At 42.8% G+C, this 20144-nt stretch overlaps 7 non-coding genes and 5 pseudogenes across 7 annotated transcripts; all 12 read right to left on the minus strand.

Annotated features, from left to right (window-relative positions):
* Positions 1-968: 968 nt before the first annotated feature.
* Positions 969-1160, minus strand: LOC149931287 (U2 spliceosomal RNA). Its single transcript, XR_016476209.1, has one exon. It is a non-coding gene; the product is annotated as a U2 spliceosomal RNA (small nuclear RNA).
* Positions 1161-2225: 1065 nt separating this feature from the next.
* On the minus strand, positions 2226-2417 carry LOC149931288 (U2 spliceosomal RNA). Its single transcript, XR_016476210.1, has one exon. It is a non-coding gene; the product is annotated as a U2 spliceosomal RNA (small nuclear RNA).
* A 1067-nt stretch (positions 2418-3484) lies between these two features.
* Positions 3485-3676, minus strand: LOC149931289 (U2 spliceosomal RNA). The gene has a single exon (XR_016476154.1). It is a non-coding gene; the product is annotated as a U2 spliceosomal RNA (small nuclear RNA).
* A 1063-nt stretch (positions 3677-4739) lies between these two features.
* On the minus strand, positions 4740-4917 carry LOC149931290 (U2 spliceosomal RNA; annotated as a pseudogene).
* Positions 4918-6403: 1486 nt separating this feature from the next.
* LOC149931291 (U2 spliceosomal RNA) lies at positions 6404-6547 on the minus strand (annotated as a pseudogene).
* A 1061-nt stretch (positions 6548-7608) lies between these two features.
* On the minus strand, positions 7609-7800 carry LOC149931292 (U2 spliceosomal RNA). Its single transcript, XR_016476211.1, has one exon. It is a non-coding gene; the product is annotated as a U2 spliceosomal RNA (small nuclear RNA).
* A 1063-nt stretch (positions 7801-8863) lies between these two features.
* On the minus strand, positions 8864-9051 carry LOC149931293 (U2 spliceosomal RNA). Its single transcript, XR_016476440.1, has one exon. It is a non-coding gene; the product is annotated as a U2 spliceosomal RNA (small nuclear RNA).
* Positions 9052-10532: 1481 nt separating this feature from the next.
* Positions 10533-10614, minus strand: LOC149931294 (U2 spliceosomal RNA; annotated as a pseudogene).
* Positions 10615-11679: 1065 nt separating this feature from the next.
* LOC149931295 (U2 spliceosomal RNA) lies at positions 11680-11866 on the minus strand. Its single transcript, XR_016476429.1, has one exon. It is a non-coding gene; the product is annotated as a U2 spliceosomal RNA (small nuclear RNA).
* A 1541-nt stretch (positions 11867-13407) lies between these two features.
* On the minus strand, positions 13408-13510 carry LOC149931296 (U2 spliceosomal RNA; annotated as a pseudogene).
* A 1063-nt stretch (positions 13511-14573) lies between these two features.
* LOC149931297 (U2 spliceosomal RNA) lies at positions 14574-14765 on the minus strand. Its single transcript, XR_016476542.1, has one exon. It is a non-coding gene; the product is annotated as a U2 spliceosomal RNA (small nuclear RNA).
* Positions 14766-19807: 5042 nt separating this feature from the next.
* LOC149931298 (U2 spliceosomal RNA) lies at positions 19808-19889 on the minus strand (annotated as a pseudogene).
* Positions 19890-20144: the final 255 nt, after the last annotated feature.

Below are 20144 nucleotides of genomic sequence, written 5' to 3' on the forward strand. Positions count from 1 at the left end.
GTTGGAGATGACAGCGTGTATAACCATCACGTCTGACCAAAGAAGGTAACTTCTTGATTTCAAACAAAAAGATCGACGGCCATCGAGCGTTTTCAGCCGTCAACGGTAATATCACGCAGAATACATTGGTTCTCGACCCATCAACGACGGTAAGCCGCGTCGAGTGGGGTCATTTCTTGGGAGGGAGGGAGACCACCAGGGAACACGGCGTGCCGGTGGCTGATCTCTTCCTCTCACCCTCTTTTTTTTCATTAACGGGGTATTTGAGTCTTTCTAATAAAATTTGTTTATTTTTAAATATTTTCTTTTACGCTGTTTCTAACTAGTTCGCCAAGGCGATAATTTATCTTCGGTTTTCTCTGGGTCTTTTTTTAAATAAGTGGCAACATGGAACCGTGCTTAATCGATAATTAGAAAAAGTAAGATCTTGATCATACGGAGTTTCCTCCTGCACGCTTACCAGAACAGCTGTAGAGAAGTGTCATGAGATATGGCACTACGAATTGACCGTGGTTGCCGCGTAGTACGCGCCCCGGCATCAGCAACACAAAAACTCGTTTTTTCCAAACCATCCCGCTTTTAACAGTCCCCTATTTCTACAGCGATAGTACCGCAATCCTCGCTAGGTAACTCGATGTAAATAACTTATATGGTGTCCGTTTCGAGAACGGAGTTACCATGGTTTGGGAGGGGTTAATTTTTTTAAAGGGGAAGACGTGTTGCCAATGCGAATGTCGAAAAGCGGCCGGCTGTGAACTCCTAATCATGTCTCCTGTTAGTAACGAAAGTGACTTAAAAAAAACATACCGTTGGTAACGTACGACAGTTAAGGTAAAAAATTACAAAACAAATCCGTCCGAATCTTCAAAATGATCTACTAGCCAATGACGACTTTCCCTCTTATGACGTCAGGAATATATATATATATATATATATATATATATGGTGTTTGATTTTAGATTCATTGAGCGAGGTGGGCCGATCCTGGAAGAACTGCAATACCAGGCCAACCCGTGGCGGAGGTGGAGCAAGCTCCGACCTCTCCGCCGCCGTCCAAAAATAAGTTTAATATCTTGGGCCCCGATGGGACCCGTATCAGATATTAAGCTGATAAGAACAGATACTACACTTTGATCTTAGCCAAAAGGCCGAGAAGCGATAACCGGCAAAGGGGGCTTTGGTGGTTGAAAAAGAAAAAGAGTGAGATTGAGCATTCACAAATTTCATAATTATGTTTAAGCAGATTGCTCGTGGTTGGAGATGACAGCGTGTATAACCATCACGTCTGACCAAAGAAGGTAACTTCTTGATTTCAAACAAAAAGATCGACGGCCATCGAGCGTTTTCAGCCGTCAACGGTAATATCACGCAGAATACATTGGTTCTCGACCCATCAACGACGGTAAGCCGCGTCGAGTGGGGTCATTTCTTGGGAGGGAGGGAGACCACCAGGGAACACGGCGTGCCGGTGGCTGATCTCTTCCTCTCACCCTCTTTTTTTTCATTAACGGGGTATTTGAGTCTTTCTAATAAAATTTGTTTATTTTTAAATATTTTCTTTTACGCTGTTTCTAACTAGTTCGCCAAGGCGATAATTTATCTTCGGTTTTCTCTGGGTCTTTTTTTAAATAAGTGGCAACATGGAACCGTGCTTAATCGATAATTAGAAAAAGTAAGATCTTGATCATACGGAGTTTCCTCCTGCACGCTTACCAGAACAGCTGTAGAGAAGTGTCATGAGATATGGCACTACGAATTGACCGTGGTTGCCGCGTAGTACGCGCCCCGGCATCAGCAACACAAAAACTCGTTTTTTCCAAACCATCCCGCTTTTAACAGTCCCCTATTTCTACAGCGATAGTACCGCAATCCTCGCTAGGTAACTCGATGTAAATAACTTATATGGTGTCCGTTTCGAGAACGGAGTTACCATGGTTTGGGAGGGGTTAATTTTTTTAAAGGGGAAGACGTGTTGCCAATGCGAATGTCGAAAAGCGGCCGGCTGTGAACTCCTAATCATGTCTCCTGTTAGTAACGAAAGTGACTTAAAAAAAACATACCGTTGGTAACGTACGACAGTTAAGGTAAAAAATTACAAAACAAATCCGTCCGAATCTTCAAAATGATCTACTAGCCAATGACGACTTTCCCTCTTATGACGTCAGGAATATATATATATATATATATATATATATATATATGGTGTTTGATTTTAGATTCATTGAGCGAGGTGGGCCGATCCTGGAAGAACTGCAATACCAGGCCAACCCGTGGCGGAGGTGGAGCAAGCTCCGACCTCTCCGCCGCCGTCCAAAAATAAGTTTAATATCTTGGGCCCCGATGGGACCCGTATCAGATATTAAGCTGATAAGAACAGATACTACACTTTGATCTTAGCCAAAAGGCCGAGAAGCGATAACCGGCAAAGGGGGCTTTGGTGGTTGAAAAAGAAAAAGAGTGAGATTGAGCATTCACAAATTTCATAATTATGTTTAAGCAGATTGCTCGTGGTTGGAGATGACAGCGTGTATAACCATCACGTCTGACCAAAGAAGGTAACTTCTTGATTTCAAACAAAAAGATCGACGGCCATCGAGCGTTTTCAGCCGTCAACGGTAATATCACGCAGAATACATTGGTTCTCGACCCATCAACGACGGTAAGCCGCGTCGAGTGGGGTCATTTCTTGGGAGGGAGGGAGACCACCAGGGAACACGGCGTGCCGGTGGCTGATCTCTTCCTCTCACCCTCTTTTTTTTCATTAACGGGGTATTTGAGTCTTTCTAATAAAATTTGTTTATTTTTAAATATTTTCTTTTACGCTGTTTCTAACTAGTTCGCCAAGGCGATAATTTATCTTCGGTTTTCTCTGGGTCTTTTTTTAAATAAGTGGCAACATGGAACCGTGCTTAATCGATAATTAGAAAAAGTAAGATCTTGATCATACGGAGTTTCCTCCTGCACGCTTACCAGAACAGCTGTAGAGAAGTGTCATGAGATATGGCACTACGAATTGACCGTGGTTGCCGCGTAGTACGCGCCCCGGCATCAGCAACACAAAAACTCGTTTTTTCCAAACCATCCCGCTTTTAACAGTCCCCTATTTCTACAGCGATAGTACCGCAATCCTCGCTAGGTAACTCGATGTAAATAACTTATATGGTGTCCGTTTCGAGAACGGAGTTACCATGGTTTGGGAGGGGTTAATTTTTTTAAAGGGGAAGACGTGTTGCCAATGCGAATGTCGAAAAGCGGCCGGCTGTGAACTCCTAATCATGTCTCCTGTTAGTAACGAAAGTGACTTAAAAAAAACATACCGTTGGTAACGTACGACAGTTAAGGTAAAAAATTACAAAACAAATCCGTCCGAATCTTCAAAATGATCTACTAGCCAATGACGACTTTCCCTCTTATGACGTCAGGAATATATATATATATATATATATATATATATATATATGGTGTTTGATTTTAGATTCATTGAGTGAGGTGGGCCGATCCTGGAAGAACTGCAATACCAGGCCAACCCGTGGCGGAGGTGGAGCAAGCTCCGACCTCTCCGCCGCCGTCCAAAAATAAGTTTAATATCTTGGGCCCCGATGGGACCCGTATCAGATATTAAGCTGATAAGAACAGATACTACACTTTGATCTTAGCCAAAAGGCCGAGAAGCGATAACCGGCAAAGGGGGCTTTGGTGGTTGAAAAAGAAAAAGAGTGAGATTGAGCATTCACAAATTTCATAATTATGTTTAAGCAGATTGCTCGTGGTTGGAGATGACAGCGTGTATAACCATCACGTCTGACCAAAGAAGGTAACTTCTTGATTTCAAACAAAAAGATCGACGGCCATCGAGCGTTTTCAGCCGTCAACGGTAATATCACGCAGAATACATTGGTTCTCGACCCATCAACGACGGTAAGCCGCGTCGAGTGGGGTCATTTCTTGGGAGGGAGGGAGACCACCAGGGAACACGGCGTGCCGGTGGCTGATCTCTTCCTCTCACCCTCTTTTTTTTCATTAACGGGGTATTTGAGTCTTTCTAATAAAATTTGTTTATTTTTAAATATTTTCTTTTACGCTGTTTCTAACTAGTTCGCCAAGGCGATAATTTATCTTCGGTTTTCTCTGGGTCTTTTTTTAAATAAGTGGCAACATGGAACCGTGCTTAATCGATAATTAGAAAAAGTAAGATCTTGATCATACGGAGTTTCCTCCTGCACGCTTACCAGAACAGCTGTAGAGAAGTGTCATGAGATATGGCACTACGAATTGACCGTGGTTGCCGCGTAGTACGCGCCCCGGCATCAGCAACACAAAAACTCGTTTTTTCCAAACCATCCCGCTTTTAACAGTCCCCTATTTCTACAGCGATAGAACCGCAATCCTCGCTAGGTAACTCGATGTAAATAACTTATATGGTGTCCGTTTCGAGAACGGAGTTACCATGGTTTGGGAGGGGTTAATTTTTTTAAAGGGGAAGACGTGTTGCCAATGCGAATGTCGAAAAGCGGCCGGCTGTGAACTCCTAATCATGTCTCCTGTTAGTAACGAAAGTGACTTAAAAAAAACATACCGTTGGTAACGTACGACAGTTAAGGTAAAAAATTACAAAACAAATCCGTCCGAATCTTCAAAATGATCTACTAGCCAATGACGACTTTCCCTCTTATGACGTCAGGAATATATATATATATATATATATATATATATATGGTGTTTGATTTTAGATTCATTGAGCGAGGTGGGCCGATCCTGGAAGAACTGCAATACCAGGCCAACCCGTGGCGGAGGTGGAGCAAGCTCCGACCTCTCCGCCGCCGTCCAAAAATAAGTTTAATATCTTGGGCCCCGATGGGACCCGTATCAGATATTAAGCTGATAAGAACAGATACTTTTAATAGTTTATTAAAAGATTCGTTTCGTTACAAAAATTACATTCAAGTCATTTGTTCGCGTTTTAAGTTAATTTAAATTAGCGCGAACACTCGTTAAAAGATAAAAAGAAACAGTGTAAAAAAAAAAACGAGTAAAGAACTATGTGAAAATTTAAAAATTAAATTTAAAACATATTTTTGCCTTTTTTCACTTCTTTTTCTGGAGTTTTACTACGTCGTCTCTTTGGATAGTTTTTTAAAAGTTCGATGATTTGTGCCGCTTGGTCTTCTGCTCGTTTGGTTAGGATGGGTGAACGTGTGGGTGCTCTGGAGTTGATTTTAGCAAGAAGGGCTTGAAGTTCGGTTTTCCTCAATAGATGTAAATGTAGTTGTGACGGATCGGTATAATTCCACTCTGATGGATCAAATCGGGGTCTGGAGTTGTTGTCGGAGTCAATGGATTCGGGTTCGCTTTCGGGTTCTAGGTCATCGTGATGTGGTGGAGATTTCAAGGCGTCGGCGTATTGGCTTGTTTGGACTGGAGGTTCTGCGTTTCTCTTGTATGGTTCTGGTGATGTTAAAGTCCAGCTCTCTTCAGAGCTTTTGGAGTCGTCGGATGCGGTAAGTATGGGTGATTTGCTGGTTTGGGGTTCTTGATTTTCTTCCAGGTTGTTTTCTAGTGTGGTGGCGTTGGCAAGAGCAGATGTGGAACTTCGGTGTGGTTCAGGATCTTTGGGTAAGTCTTTTTTGGCTACCGGCTTGTCTGCCGTCTTTTCCTTCTTTGCGACACAGGCAGAGGCAAAGTGCCCCTCCTGGTCACAGAAGAAGCATTTCTTTGAAACGCCGGGATAGTAGACCAGAGCCCGACTGCGGCCGAAGTAAAGGACATTAGGTATAGTTTGAGTAATTCGTATTTTTACCGCTCTGTCTCCATTTTTAACTCCTTTTAGTTCTTTATATTCATCTAAACGATGAGCCTTTATTTCGCCGTACTGACGTAGGGTTGTCAATATGGCGTCCCATTGGATCCATGGTGGTAAATTCTTGATCGTCAGCCAGACGCCATCATCCTCGACGCTGGTGACTCTGCAGGTCTTGTTGCCGATTGTTAATTCTCCGTAAGAGACCGCTTGCTGTAGAAAGGCAAGGGTTGCGAAGGTAAGTAAGAATGCCTCCTTACCAACAGGTTGCAACGTCTCGATGGATTCAAGACCGAGCTTCTCGTGGAAAGCCTGAGCGACTTCCAGGAAGCCGGCGTCGACGTCCAGTCGAGCAGTTCGTTTTCTCACCTCCATAGCCATCCTGGCTATGGAGAGATCGTCAGGTGAAGTTAGGTCCCAGGAAGGAACAGCGTCAAGTAGCAATGGCAAAAGCCAGCCAGGTCAGGATACAGCGTAGACGTCCGGAACAGCAGCGACAGGTAAGTAGCAGCGGAACCAGGACCAGGAACAGCAGCGGAACCAGGATCAGCAACGGAACCAGGATCAGCAGCGGCAGCTTCGGAAGCAGGAACAGGAACAGGCACGTCAGGAAACCGGCAGGTAAGTCAACATCACAGGAACAGGCTGAGAAGCGTATACGTCGCTTAACGGCCTTTCGGCCAAGATTTCAGCGAAATAGCTGGGAACAGATACTACACTTTGATCTTAGCCAAAAGGCCGAGAAGCGATAACCGGCAAAGGGGGCTTTGGTGGTTGAAAAAGAAAAAGAGTGAGATTGAGCATTCACAAATTTCATAATTATGTTTAAGCAGATTGCTCGTGGTTGGAGATGACAGCGTGTATAACCATCACGTCTGACCAAAGAAGGTAACTTCTTGATTTCAAACAAAAAGATCGACGGCCATCGAGCGTTTTCAGCCGTCAACGGTAATATCACGCAGAATACATTGGTTCTCGACCCATCAACGACGGTAAGCCGCGTCGAGTGGGGTCATTTCTTGGGAGGGAGGGAGACCACCAGGGAACACGGCGTGCCGGTGGCTGATCTCTTCCTCTCACCCTCTTTTTTTTCATTAACGGGGTATTTGAGTCTTTCTAATAAAATTTGTTTATTTTTAAATATTTTCTTTTACGCTGTTTCTAACTAGTTCGCCAAGGCGATAATTTATCTTCGGTTTTCTCTGGGTCTTTTTTTAAATAAGTGGCAACATGGAACCGTGCTTAATCGATAATTAGAAAAAGTAAGATCTTGATCATACGGAGTTTCCTCCTGCACGCTTACCAGAACAGCTGTAGAGAAGTGTCATGAGATATGGCACTACGAATTGACCGTGGTTGCCGCGTAGTACGCGCCCCGGCATCAGCAACACAAAAACTCGTTTTTTCCAAACCATCCCGCTTTTAACAGTCCCCTATTTCTACAGCGATAGTACCGCAATCCTCGCTAGGTAACTCGATGTAAATAACTTATATGGTGTCCGTTTCGAGAACGGAGTTACCATGGTTTGGGAGGGGTTAATTTTTTTAAAGGGGAAGACGTGTTGCCAATGCGAATGTCGAAAAGCGGCCGGCTGTGAACTCCTAATCATGTCTCCTGTTAGTAACGAAAGTGACTTAAAAAAAACATACCGTTGGTAACGTACGACAGTTAAGGTAAAAAATTACAAAACAAATCCGTCCGAATCTTCAAAATGATCTACTAGCCAATGACGACTTTCCCTCTTATGACGTCAGGAATATATATATATATATATATATATATATATGGTGTTTGATTTTAGATTCATTGAGCGAGGTGGGCCGATCCTGGAAGAACTGCAATACCAGGCCAACCCGTGGCGGAGGTGGAGCAAGCTCCGACCTCTCCGCCGCCGTCCAAAAATAAGTTTAATATCTTGGGCCCCGATGGGACCCGTATCAGATATTAAGCTGATAAGAACAGATACTACACTTTGATCTTAGCCAAAAGGCCGAGAAGCGATAACCGGCAAAGGGGGCTTTGGTGGTTGAAAAAGAAAAAGAGTGAGATTGAGCATTCACAAATTTCATAATTATGTTTAAGCAGATTGCTCGTGGTTGGAGATGACAGCGTGTATAACCATCACGTCTGACCAAAGAAGGTAACTTCTTGATTTCAAACAAAAAGATCGACGGCCATCGAGCGTTTTCAGCCGTCAACGGTAATATCACGCAGAATACATTGGTTCTCGACCCATCAACGACGGTAAGCCGCGTCGAGTGGGGTCATTTCTTGGGAGGGAGGGAGACCACCAGGGAACACGGCGTGCCGGTGGCTGATCTCTTCCTCTCACCCTCTTTTTTTTCATTAACGGGGTATTTGAGTCTTTCTAATAAAATTTGTTTATTTTTAAATATTTTCTTTTACGCTGTTTCTAACTAGTTCGCCAAGGCGATAATTTATCTTCGGTTTTCTCTGGGTCTTTTTTTAAATAAGTGGCAACATGGAACCGTGCTTAATCGATAATTAGAAAAAGTAAGATCTTGATCATACGGAGTTTCCTCCTGCACGCTTACCAGAACAGCTGTAGAGAAGTGTCATGAGATATGGCACTACGAATTGACCGTGGTTGCCGCGTAGTACGCGCCCCGGCATCAGCAACACAAAAACTCGTTTTTTCCAAACCATCCCGCTTTTAACAGTCCCCTATTTCTACAGCGATAGTACCGCAATCCTCGCTAGGTAACTCGATGTAAATAACTTATATGGTGTCCGTTTCGAGAACGGAGTTACCATGGTTTGGGAGGGGTTAATTTTTTTAAAGGGGAAGACGTGTTGCCAATGCGAATGTCGAAAAGCGGCCGGCTGTGAACTCCTAATCATGTCTCCTGTTAGTAACGAAAGTGACTTAAAAAAAACATACCGTTGGTAACGTACGACAGTTAAGGTAAAAAATTACAAAACAAATCCGTCCGAATCTTCAAAATGATCTACTAGCCAATGACGACTTTCCCTCTTATGACGTCAGGAATATATATATATATATATATATATATATATATGGTGTTTGATTTTAGATTCATTGAGCGAGGTGGGCCGATCCTGGAAGAACTGCAATACCAGGCCAACCCGTGGCGGAGGTGGAGCAAGCTCCGACCTCTCCGCCGCCGTCCAAAAATAAGTTTAATATCTTGGGCCCCGATGGGACCCGTATCAGATATTAAGCTGATAAGAACAGATACTGAATTTGTTTATTAATTTTCAGTAAAGGTTACATATTTACAGGTTTTGTCGTTTGTTTTGTTCGCGTGTTAAAATTAATTAAATTAACGCGAAGTCGTTATTAAAGAGAACAAGTATTACAGTGCATATTAAAATCGTGTATAAAACTAAAAAATTAAAATTAAATTTAATACATATTTTTGCCTTTTTTGAGTTCTTTTTCAGGAGTTAAACTTCGTCGTCTTTTTGGGTAATTTTTCAAGATTTCGCTGATTCTGTCTTGTAGTTCGTCTGCTTGTCGGTTTAAATGGCTGGCACGTGTGGGAGGTCTGGAGTTAATTTTTTCGGATAGAGTCTGGAGTTCGGATTTTGTTAGCAGTTTGAGGTCTGGCATTTCACCATACTTCCAGGTTGTCGGATTGTATCTAGGACCGGAGTTGTTTTCAGGATCATCGGATTCAGGTTCGCTTTCAGCTGCTGGTTCAGGTTCATGATGTGGTGGCGCTTTCAGAGCATCAGCGTAACAGATGGTTTGAGCTGGAGGTTCAACGATCTTTCGGGACGGCACTGGTGAGGTCAAAGTCCAGCTTTCTTCGGAACTTTTGGAGTCGTCTGATAAGGTAAGTTTTAATTCTGGTGTTGGTTTTTCTTTTAGGTTTTCTTCAAGGATGGTGGCGTTGGTGATAATCCCTCCGGATGGAGTAGGAGTCGAATTTCTTACTGTTGTAGCGTCTTTTGGTAGCGGGTTCTGATCTCCAGTGGAATCTTGAGACTTTCGAGCCTTATTCTTTTTTTTCGGGCAATCCCGAACCTGATGAGTGTCTTTGTGGCAGTAGAAACACATTCTTTGGACTCCCCTATAGGTGATTTGGATTTGATGTCCATTGATGGTCATCAGGTTCGGGATTGGTCCCTTGACTTTTACTTGCAGGCGTCTAGTTCCCGTGTAGAGGTCTTTCAGAGCCCCTGTCTGGTAGGTCTCCCAGACTTCCGAGATGACGTCACAGCAGGACCTCAGGGCATTCTTGAAAGTCGTCAACTCCCACCAGCTGGGAGCGTCTTTCACCGTTATGTAGGTGACAGGATCAGCGACCCCTATAACATCTAGTGCCTTCTCGCCGACGATTATTCCACTGTCTATGGCTTTCTGGTAGCTCGCTGCATTCCGGAAGGTGACCTGAACTTCATATTGTGCAATCATTTGGAACACGGTAAGGTTCTTCGGGCCCACGTGGTTGAGAAGAGCTTGCGCTAGATCCTCCACGCCGACACCGTTGAATTTAATTCGGGCTGTGGCGGCTTTGAGAGCTGGAGCTGATGCCAAGGCTGTAGCAGGAGCTGGCTGGTTATCGGCTTTCGACGATGCAGGTGGCATGATGTCTGGCTTCGACATCTGACTGGATGGGTGGCAACTGGAACCGCCGGATGGCGATCCCTCGAGTAGTGGATCCAAGATGGCGGTAAACTGGAACGGCTGGATCAGCGACGGACTGGAGCGGCAATACAGGTAAGTATTCTTCCCTTTACAGGTGCGTACGGTTCCCGGCCTTTGGCTTCGAAAAAAGGAGCAAACAGATACTACACTTTGATCTTAGCCAAAAGGCCGAGAAGCGATAACCGGCAAAGGGGGCTTTGGTGGTTGAAAAAGAAAAAGAGTGAGATTGAGCATTCACAAATTTCATAATTATGTTTAAGCAGATTGCTCGTGGTTGGAGATGACAGCGTGTATAACCATCACGTCTGACCAAAGAAGGTAACTTCTTGATTTCAAACAAAAAGATCGACGGCCATCGAGCGTTTTCAGCCGTCAACGGTAATATCACGCAGAATACATTGGTTCTCGACCCATCAACGACGGTAAGCCGCGTCGAGTGGGGTCATTTCTTGGGAGGGAGGGAGACCACCAGGGAACACGGCGTGCCGGTGGCTGATCTCTTCCTCTCACCCTCTTTTTTTTCATTAACGGGGTATTTGAGTCTTTCTAATAAAATTTGTTTATTTTTAAATATTTTCTTTTACGCTGTTTCTAACTAGTTCGCCAAGGCGATAATTTATCTTCGGTTTTCTCTGGGTCTTTTTTTAAATAAGTGGCAACATGGAACCGTGCTTAATCGATAATTAGAAAAAGTAAGATCTTGATCATACGGAGTTTCCTCCTGCACGCTTACCAGAACAGCTGTAGAGAAGTGTCATGAGATATGGCACTACGAATTGACCGTGGTTGCCGCGTAGTACGCGCCCCGGCATCAGCAACACAAAAACTCGTTTTTTCCAAACCATCCCGCTTTTAACAGTCCCCTATTTCTACAGCGATAGTACCGCAATCCTCGCTAGGTAACTCGATGTAAATAACTTATATGGTGTCCGTTTCGAGAACGGAGTTACCATGGTTTGGGAGGGGTTAATTTTTTTAAAGGGGAAGACGTGTTGCCAATGCGAATGTCGAAAAGCGGCCGGCTGTGAACTCCTAATCATGTCTCCTGTTAGTAACGAAAGTGACTTAAAAAAAACATACCGTTGGTAACGTACGACAGTTAAGGTAAAAAATTACAAAACAAATCCGTCCGAATCTTCAAAATGATCTACTAGCCAATGACGACTTTCCCTCTTATGACGTCAGGAATATATATATATATATATATATATATATATATATGGTGTTTGATTTTAGATTCATTGAGCGAGGTGGGCCGATCCTGGAAGAACTGCAATACCAGGCCAACCCGTGGCGGAGGTGGAGCAAGCTCCGACCTCTCCGCCGCCGTCCAAAAATAAGTTTAATATCTTGGGCCCCGATGGGACCCGTATCAGATATTAAGCTGATAAGAACAGATACTGAATTTGTTTATTAAAAATTTCAATAAAATACAGTACCCTGTCAGATAGTTCCTGTTTTTTTAAATTAGTTTAAATTAAAACAGGTCATTAAATAGATATAAAATTTAAAAAGTATAAAACTAATTAGTTCATAGAGATAAAACAGAGGTAAAGTTTAAAATTAATAAAAACTTCAACGTGAAGATTTCCCTTTTTTGGTTTCTTTGGTGGGAGTGGTACTGCGTGGGCGTTTTTGGTAGTTTTGGATTTCTAGTTTAATTTCGGCAAAGTATTCGGCTATGGACCAGTTAACATTACCGTCCTGGCCATAGGGTACTGTCTTGATGTGTTCGATAAGCATATGTAGTTCTTGTTTGGTTAAATGTTTTATAGGTGGTCTCGTTCCTGGTATCCAGGTCGTAGGATCATATGGAGGTCTGGCTGTTGCGGTGATTTCTTTTGAGGTGGTACCGGAGTCGGAGTTGTTCTTTTTTGGTTCGCTGTTTGTTGGTTCAGGTTTATTTTTAGGTTCATCGGGTTTTGGTGCTGTTTTCAGGGCATCGGAGTATTGGCTGGTTTTGACTGGAGGATCTATGGTCTTTGGAGAAGGTGTTGCCAGGAAAAAGCTGCTGTCAGAGGTTTTGGAGTCGTTTGATTGGGTAAGTATTTCAGGTGAGCGTGATGGTTTTTCTTTCAGGTCTTCTTCTCGAGTGGTGGCGTTGGTAAGTATAGGTGTTGAACTTCTGTGGTTTTCAGGATCTTGGGGTAAGTCGTCTCCGGTTTTTGTCTTCTCGGCCATCTGGTTTCTCTTTTTTTCGCAGGCGGAAGCCACGTGCCCCTCCTGGTCACAAAAAAAGCACTTTTTGGCAACCCCGGTATAGTATACCAGGGCCCTGCTCCTTCCAAAATAAAGTACATTAGGTATCGTTTTGTGCATTTTGATTTTTACCGATCTGTCGCCGTTTTTAATTCCTTTAAATTCCTTGTATTCGTCTAGGCGGTGTGCCTTAATTTCGCCGTATTGTCGCAGGGTCGTCAAGATTGAATCCCATTGAATCCATGAGGGAAGTTGCTTAATGGTGAGCCAGGCACCGTCGTCTTCGACGCTGGTGACTTTACATGCGGAGTTGTTAACTGATATTTCGCCGTAAGAGACAGCTTGCTGCATATATGCGAGGGTCGTGAAGGTTAGTAGAAAGGTATTCTTGCCAACAGATTGAAGAGTGTCAATGCTGTCCGGTCCGAGTTTCCCGTGGAAGGTTCGGGCAACTTCCACGTAGCCAGCGTCGACGTCAAGTCGGGCGGTCCGCTTCTTCACCTCTGCAGCCATGATGGCTTTAGAGGGGTCGTCAGGTGAAGGCAAGTCCCAGGAAGGAACAGCGTCAGGTAGTAATGGCTGGAATCGGCCAAGTCGGGATACAGCGTGGAGACCCGGAACAGCAGCGACAGGTAAGTAGCAGCAGAACCGGGACCAGGAACAGCAGCGGATTCAGGAACAGCAACGGAACCGGAAACAGCCGCGGCAACTTCAAGAGCAGGAACAGAGACGTCAGGATACCGGCAGGTAAGTCCGCATCACAGGAACTAGCTGTAGAGCTTGGATACTCGCTTAACGGCCTTTCGGCCAAGATTTCAGCGAAATAGCTGGGAACAGATACTACACTTTGATCTTAGCCAAAAGGCCGAGAAGCGATAACCGGCAAAGGGGGCTTTGGTGGTTGAAAAAGAAAAAGAGTGAGATTGAGCATTCACAAATTTCATAATTATGTTTAAGCAGATTGCTCGTGGTTGGAGATGACAGCGTGTATAACCATCACGTCTGACCAAAGAAGGTAACTTCTTGATTTCAAACAAAAAGATCGACGGCCATCGAGCGTTTTCAGCCGTCAACGGTAATATCACGCAGAATACATTGGTTCTCGACCCATCAACGACGGTAAGCCGCGTCGAGTGGGGTCATTTCTTGGGAGGGAGGGAGACCACCAGGGAACACGGCGTGCCGGTGGCTGATCTCTTCCTCTCACCCTCTTTTTTTTCATTAACGGGGTATTTGAGTCTTTCTAATAAAATTTGTTTATTTTTAAATATTTTCTTTTACGCTGTTTCTAACTAGTTCGCCAAGGCGATAATTTATCTTCGGTTTTCTCTGGGTCTTTTTTTAAATAAGTGGCAACATGGAACCGTGCTTAATCGATAATTAGAAAAAGTAAGATCTTGATCATACGGAGTTTCCTCCTGCACGCTTACCAGAACAGCTGTAGAGAAGTGTCATGAGATATGGCACTACGAATTGACCGTGGTTGCCGCGTAGTACGCGCCCCGGCATCAGCAACACAAAAACTCGTTTTTTCCAAACCATCCCGCTTTTAACAGTCCCCTATTTCTACAGCGATAGTACCGCAATCCTCGCTAGGTAACTCGATGTAAATAACTTATATGGTGTCCGTTTCGAGAACGGAGTTACCATGGTTTGGGAGGGGTTAATTTTTTTAAAGGGGAAGACGTGTTGCCAATGCGAATGTCGAAAAGCGGCCGGCTGTGAACTCCTAATCATGTCTCCTGTTAGTAACGAAAGTGACTTAAAAAAAACATACCGTTGGTAACGTACGACAGTTAAGGTAAAAAATTACAAAACAAATCCGTCCGAATCTTCAAAATGATCTACTAGCCAATGACGACTTTCCCTCTTATGACGTCAGGAATATATATATATATATATATATATATATATATGGTGTTTGATTTTAGATTCATTGAGCGAGGTGGGCCGATCCTGGAAGAACTGCAATACCAGGCCAACCCGTGGCGGAGGTGGAGCAAGCTCCGACCTCTCCGCCGCCGTCCAAAAATAAGTTTAATATCTTGGGCCCCGATGGGACCCGTATCAGATATTAAGCTGATAAGAACAGATACTTAAATTTGTTTATTTATAAACATGGTCAAGGATACATCATTCGCGTTATTAATTATTAACTTATCGCGAATGATGAGAAAAACATTTTCGGACACAGTTGTAAAGTAAAGTTAGACATTTTAAAGTTTCTGATTTTTAGAATGCGTTCCTATAAATATTTACTATATATATTTTCTATATTTTAACAGGTACATTTTTCGTTTTAGGAATTCTTAGATTTCGGAAATCAAGGTAAGTTTTGTTCTTTTATACATTTTAGTATTCGACACAATTCAGTTAGAAAAGTAAACAAGATGACTTAATATTTTTACATAAGGTTTAAAATATCATATAAACAAATTTAAAAGTTTTTAAAAATTACTGATTAAAATCACATGCCATTTTTCCTTTAGAATAATAAAACTAAATTATTTTGATCAATTTTAATTACAGGTTGGTTTTCATCGCACCATTTAAGTTCGAATACTGGGCGTGTCAGACGTTCAAAGTCTGCCCGTGCCCTTTTCAAGGTCGCGTTTCGAATTCGTTCTCGTACTACGAATGCGGGTACAAATTTATTTTCGAACAATTTATTGTTCCTTGCCTTCCACACTTGGTATTTCGTTTCAGTTAACATAATCGAAAAGACGTAAATGAGTGCCAATGGTATAGGCAATGGGGCATGGTATAAAACGGACTTCACTGACAGATATTTAATATTAAAATAAGTTTTTAAATCGTTTAAGAGCAGTTTAGCGTTATCGCATTGATATAAAAGGTGTACAAGAGTTTCATTATGTTTGCACATAGGGCATGATCTGGTTTTAGCCATGTGGCGGCTATATAAAATGTCTCTAACTGGCAACACATCATAGACCACTTTAAACAAGAAGTCACGTCTAGTTCCTTCTATGTAACGAGACCCAGTTCTTTTAAAAATCGTCTTCCAATTTATATGTGGCTCCATCGATACAATTCTGGGCACAGTCTTTGTGGTCAGTTTCTGACTTATATCAATATTATTTAATTCTAACAGAGTTTCGTCGGCTTTAAGTTTTAAATTTACAGTTCTCGCGTAGTCTTTTATATCGGCGTAATGTGTGCCGATATCTGAGGCGTGGGACATTTTAGCATCCCACTTTAAACCAAAAACAGTTTTAACAAAAGTTGATAAATTATACGTTACCGACTTCTGCACTAAATGACCTTCAGCGTTTAAGCACTTAATTACGCGTGACAATTTTAGACTAGAAATAGCATTATGAAGGCTTGGGACAGATACACCTCCGTCCTCAACAGGTAAATACATAGTTTTTCGGTTGACTAATTCGGTTTTTTCGTTCCACAAGAATTTAAACATTATTTTTTCCAGTTCGATAAGTGTTTCAGAGGAGAAATTTACTAATGGTACCGGGTAAGTTAACCGCGGCATTGCTACCTGACGTAACAATTGCGCTTTGCCGATTAACGAGATAACATACATTTTCCAGCCTTCAACTGTTTCTTTAAAACGGGTTTTAAATATTTTTTCATTTCTGGGATCAACGCCCCTAGCATCAAATTCAATCCCGAGAATTTTAACAGTTTCATTTGTTAATTTAATCGGCATATTTTCGAGAATTTCGCAGTGACCCGCTCCAAGTCTAATTGCCTTGGATTTATTTTCGTTAAGCATGCTCCCCGACAAATCACAATACTGGTTTACTTCAGACATTATATATTTAATGCTATTAAGGTCAGTGCTGACGCAATTAACGTCGTCAGCATGAGCGATATAATATAATACATTCTTGACCGAAGCGCCCGGACAGGGAAGGCCTCTAATACTAGGGTGCGAGCGTATGTTCATTAAAAGAATCTCAATACAGAGACAAAATAATACTGGGGATAGAGGGCAACCCTGCCTAACCCCTCTTTGCACCTGGAATTCCCGGCTTAACGAATTATTAACTAAAATGGAGCTGGTATTGTTCTGGTATAAAATTTTGACAAAGTGTATAAAATTTGGACCTAAACCAAACCGAGTTAAAACATTTATGATAAAAGAGTGGTCTAAACGATCAAAAGCCTTATTAAAATCAGTGGATATAAGATACCCTGACTGACCTCGCTGGTTCAAAGATTCTATAGTGTCTCTTAGTAAAATTAAATTGTGATACGTCAACCTGCCTTGGACGCCACAAGACTGCCCCTGCCCTATTAGTTTACCGGTGATGCTTTTCAAACGATTTTCAAATACTTTCGCAACCATTCTCCTATCAATGTTGAGAAGAGTTATGGGGCGCCAGTAGTCGACCAAGTGTTTCAGCCGCTCGTCCTTACAGAGAAGAGAAATAACCCCCGTCTGCATGGACGGCGGCAAACACCCAACTGCTAACGAAGAATTGACGACACGAGTAAGTACAGGACCTACTAAAGCCCAATACGTTTTGTAGAATGCGGCGGTCAGACCATCAGGACCTGGCGCTTTACCGTTATTAAAGGATTTCAAGGCCGCGAGTAATTCGCCTTGCGTAACGTTCCCTTCCAGGGGATCGCTTTCTTTGGCGGACAAACGTGGTAAATTGGGAGGACTTACAAAACTGCCAACTTTCTCGGCTTTATAGAGATTAGTGTAGTAGCCTACAAAGGCGGACTCGATGACGTCAGGTTCATTACGCCGGACGCCATCGACCTCGACTTCAGAGATCACTACTTTTCTACGGACACCTTTAACTTTTAAATAAAAGCTAGAGGAAAAAAGCTCTTCGCCACTAAGATCGACGCCCTCTCTCGTCCCAACAAGGTGTTCGTATTTTTTAACATATTGCTGTTGTAATAGGATCTTTAAATTTTCTTCGGCGGCACATGAGTAAACATTTTTATCAGGGGCTTGGCTAATTAGACCTAAAATCCACCTATACACCAAAGCACTTTTACGTTCTCTAAAAGCTAAAATCTTTCCCCGCTGTTTAAAAAATTTACCAATATTTAATTTAAAATCATCCCACCCGTTAAAATCATGTACAGTGGATAAAAGCAAGCGTAATTCATTTTCCACACTTTTGTCGTTGCCATCCTCTGGGGTAAGGAGTTTATCGTTCAAACGCCAAACTCCCCGCCCCCTAGGTATCCCCTTTTCTAAAATAAGACCAGTTTGCAAAAGGCTATGATCAGAATAGCTCATAGGTAAAATATCCACACTAATTAATTTAAACTGATTACTTATGTAAAAACGATCAAGCCTACTTTTGACATAATCGTTTTTCCAGGTAAAACCAGGCACAGAGGGGTTAACCTGTCTCCAGGCATCTATTAAATTTAAGTTGAAAACAACAGAATTTAAGGCAACAATACTACGGTCGGGGTAAAAAGTACCTCCCTCCCTGTCAAGGTCTGGGTTGCTGATGCAATTGAAATCCCCACCCAAAATTAAACAATCATATTTACCATCTAAAAATGTATAAATAGAGTTAAAAAATATCGTTCTTCGATTCGGTATACAAGACGCGTATATATTAATAATTCGAATGCGGCTTCCCGCTAAAATTAGGTCAACACTGATAACGCGACCTTCATGGTCGGCGCGAAAACTCTTAATATTTGGCTTTAAATGATTTTTAACAATCAAAACTACTCCGCAAGAACGATTAGAACCCTGACTAAAAAATATATTATCGGTAAAAAATTGTTTTCTTATTAAAGACCAATTGTCCGTATTTTAAAGATGCGACTCTTGTATTAGGAGAGCATCTAAATTGCTATTAACAAAAAGCGCGGCGACATTAATCTGTTTATTCATTTCACGCATACCATTAATATTTAAAGTTCCTATATTTAGGCTTACCATAAAAAAGAGTAAAAATAAAGCTATAAAGTTCATCATTACTTGCTTTTTTTCGTGTTTGTCGATAGACAATCAGAGTTGACTCTTTTACTTGATTTGGGGGTCGAGGCCCCTTGGCGCTCCAAAACAGTCTTTTTGTCAGGTCTCGTAGTTTTCAGTGGCACCGAATTTACTGTGGCCGGATTTCTCGTTGGAGAACTGGATACGGCGTTAGCGTAGCCGTTGGCTTGAACTGGTACGTTCGAATCGCGAAGTTCGTTTTCTTGTGCCAAAGACACAGAATTCGATGCGGATGCGGATGACGCGTTGAGGTTCTCGTGCGAGCTATCCGAATCTCCCAGATAGAAGGAACTGGGTTTTTCAATCGGTTCATCTTCTTCTTGCATCTCAGCGTCACTAGTTTCTTTATCAAAAGTAACAATGTCATCTGGCTTACTTATTGGCATTTCCTTCACCATTTCATCTGCAGCGTTCTGGTTACCAGCAGACTCGTCGTTGGCGCGAGATTTCTTTTTCTTTTTAGGGCAATCCCGTACTTGGTGATTGTCTTTACGACAATAAAAACACATCCTTTGGACGCCCTGATAGGTGATTTGGACTCGGTGACCACTGATAGTCATCAAATTCGGGATCGGGCTTTTAAGCTTCACCTCCAGCCGGCGAGTACCTGTCCGTAGCTCCTTAAGTGGACCTTTCTGGTACGTCTCCCAGGTTTCCGAGACTACTTCGCAGTAGCTTCTCAATGCGGCTTTTAAAAACGATAATTCCCACCAACTGGGCGCATCCCTGATCGTGATAAATGATACCGGATCAGCTACTCCGACAACGTCAAGATGTTTGTCGCCAATAATAACTCCTGAATCCACAGCTTTCTGATACTGTGCGGGATTGCTAAAGGTAACCTGGACTTCTGATTTTCCCAACAGCTGAAAAACTGTTATGCTCTTGGGGCCAACATGATCGAACAAAGCTAAGGCTAAGTCTTCTACGTTGATGCCTACAAACTTTATCCGAGCTGTACATTTTTTAATAGCAGCAGCAGGAGGCGGATCAGGGATTTTTGACGCTACCGGAGGCATGTTGACCGATCCGTAGACGTCACACGTTAAAGGCGTCTCCCAGAAGACGCTGGGCAACGGTCTTTAGAGCACTGGAACAACAATGGATGGCACTGGTACAGCAGAGAGACAGGAAACAGAACCACGTCGAGGTGATGACGCAACAGGACGCAGAGAGACGCCAGGCAGGTAAGTCGACAGACTCTTCAACTAAATACGTTCCCCGACCTTTGACTTCGAAAAAAGGAGCAAACAGATACTACACTTTGATCTTAGCCAAAAGGCCGAGAAGCGATAACCGGCAAAGGGGGCTTTGGTGGTTGAAAAAGAAAAAGAGTGAGATTGAGCATTCACAAATTTCATAATTATGTTTAAGCAGATTGCTCGTGGTTGGAGATGACAGCGTGTATAACCATCACGTCTGACCAAAGAAGGTAACTTCTTGATTTCAAACAAAAAGATCGACGGCCATCGAGCGTTTTCAGCCGTCAACGGTAATATCACGCAGAATACATTGGTTCTCGACCCATCAACGACGGTAAGCCGCGTCG

The sequence above is a fragment of the Leiobunum rupestre genome, chromosome 9, assembly GCF_980474605.1.
Source record: "Leiobunum rupestre chromosome 9, qqLeiRupe1.1.hap1, whole genome shotgun sequence".
Lineage (NCBI taxonomy): Eukaryota > Metazoa > Arthropoda > Arachnida > Opiliones > Sclerosomatidae > Leiobunum > Leiobunum rupestre.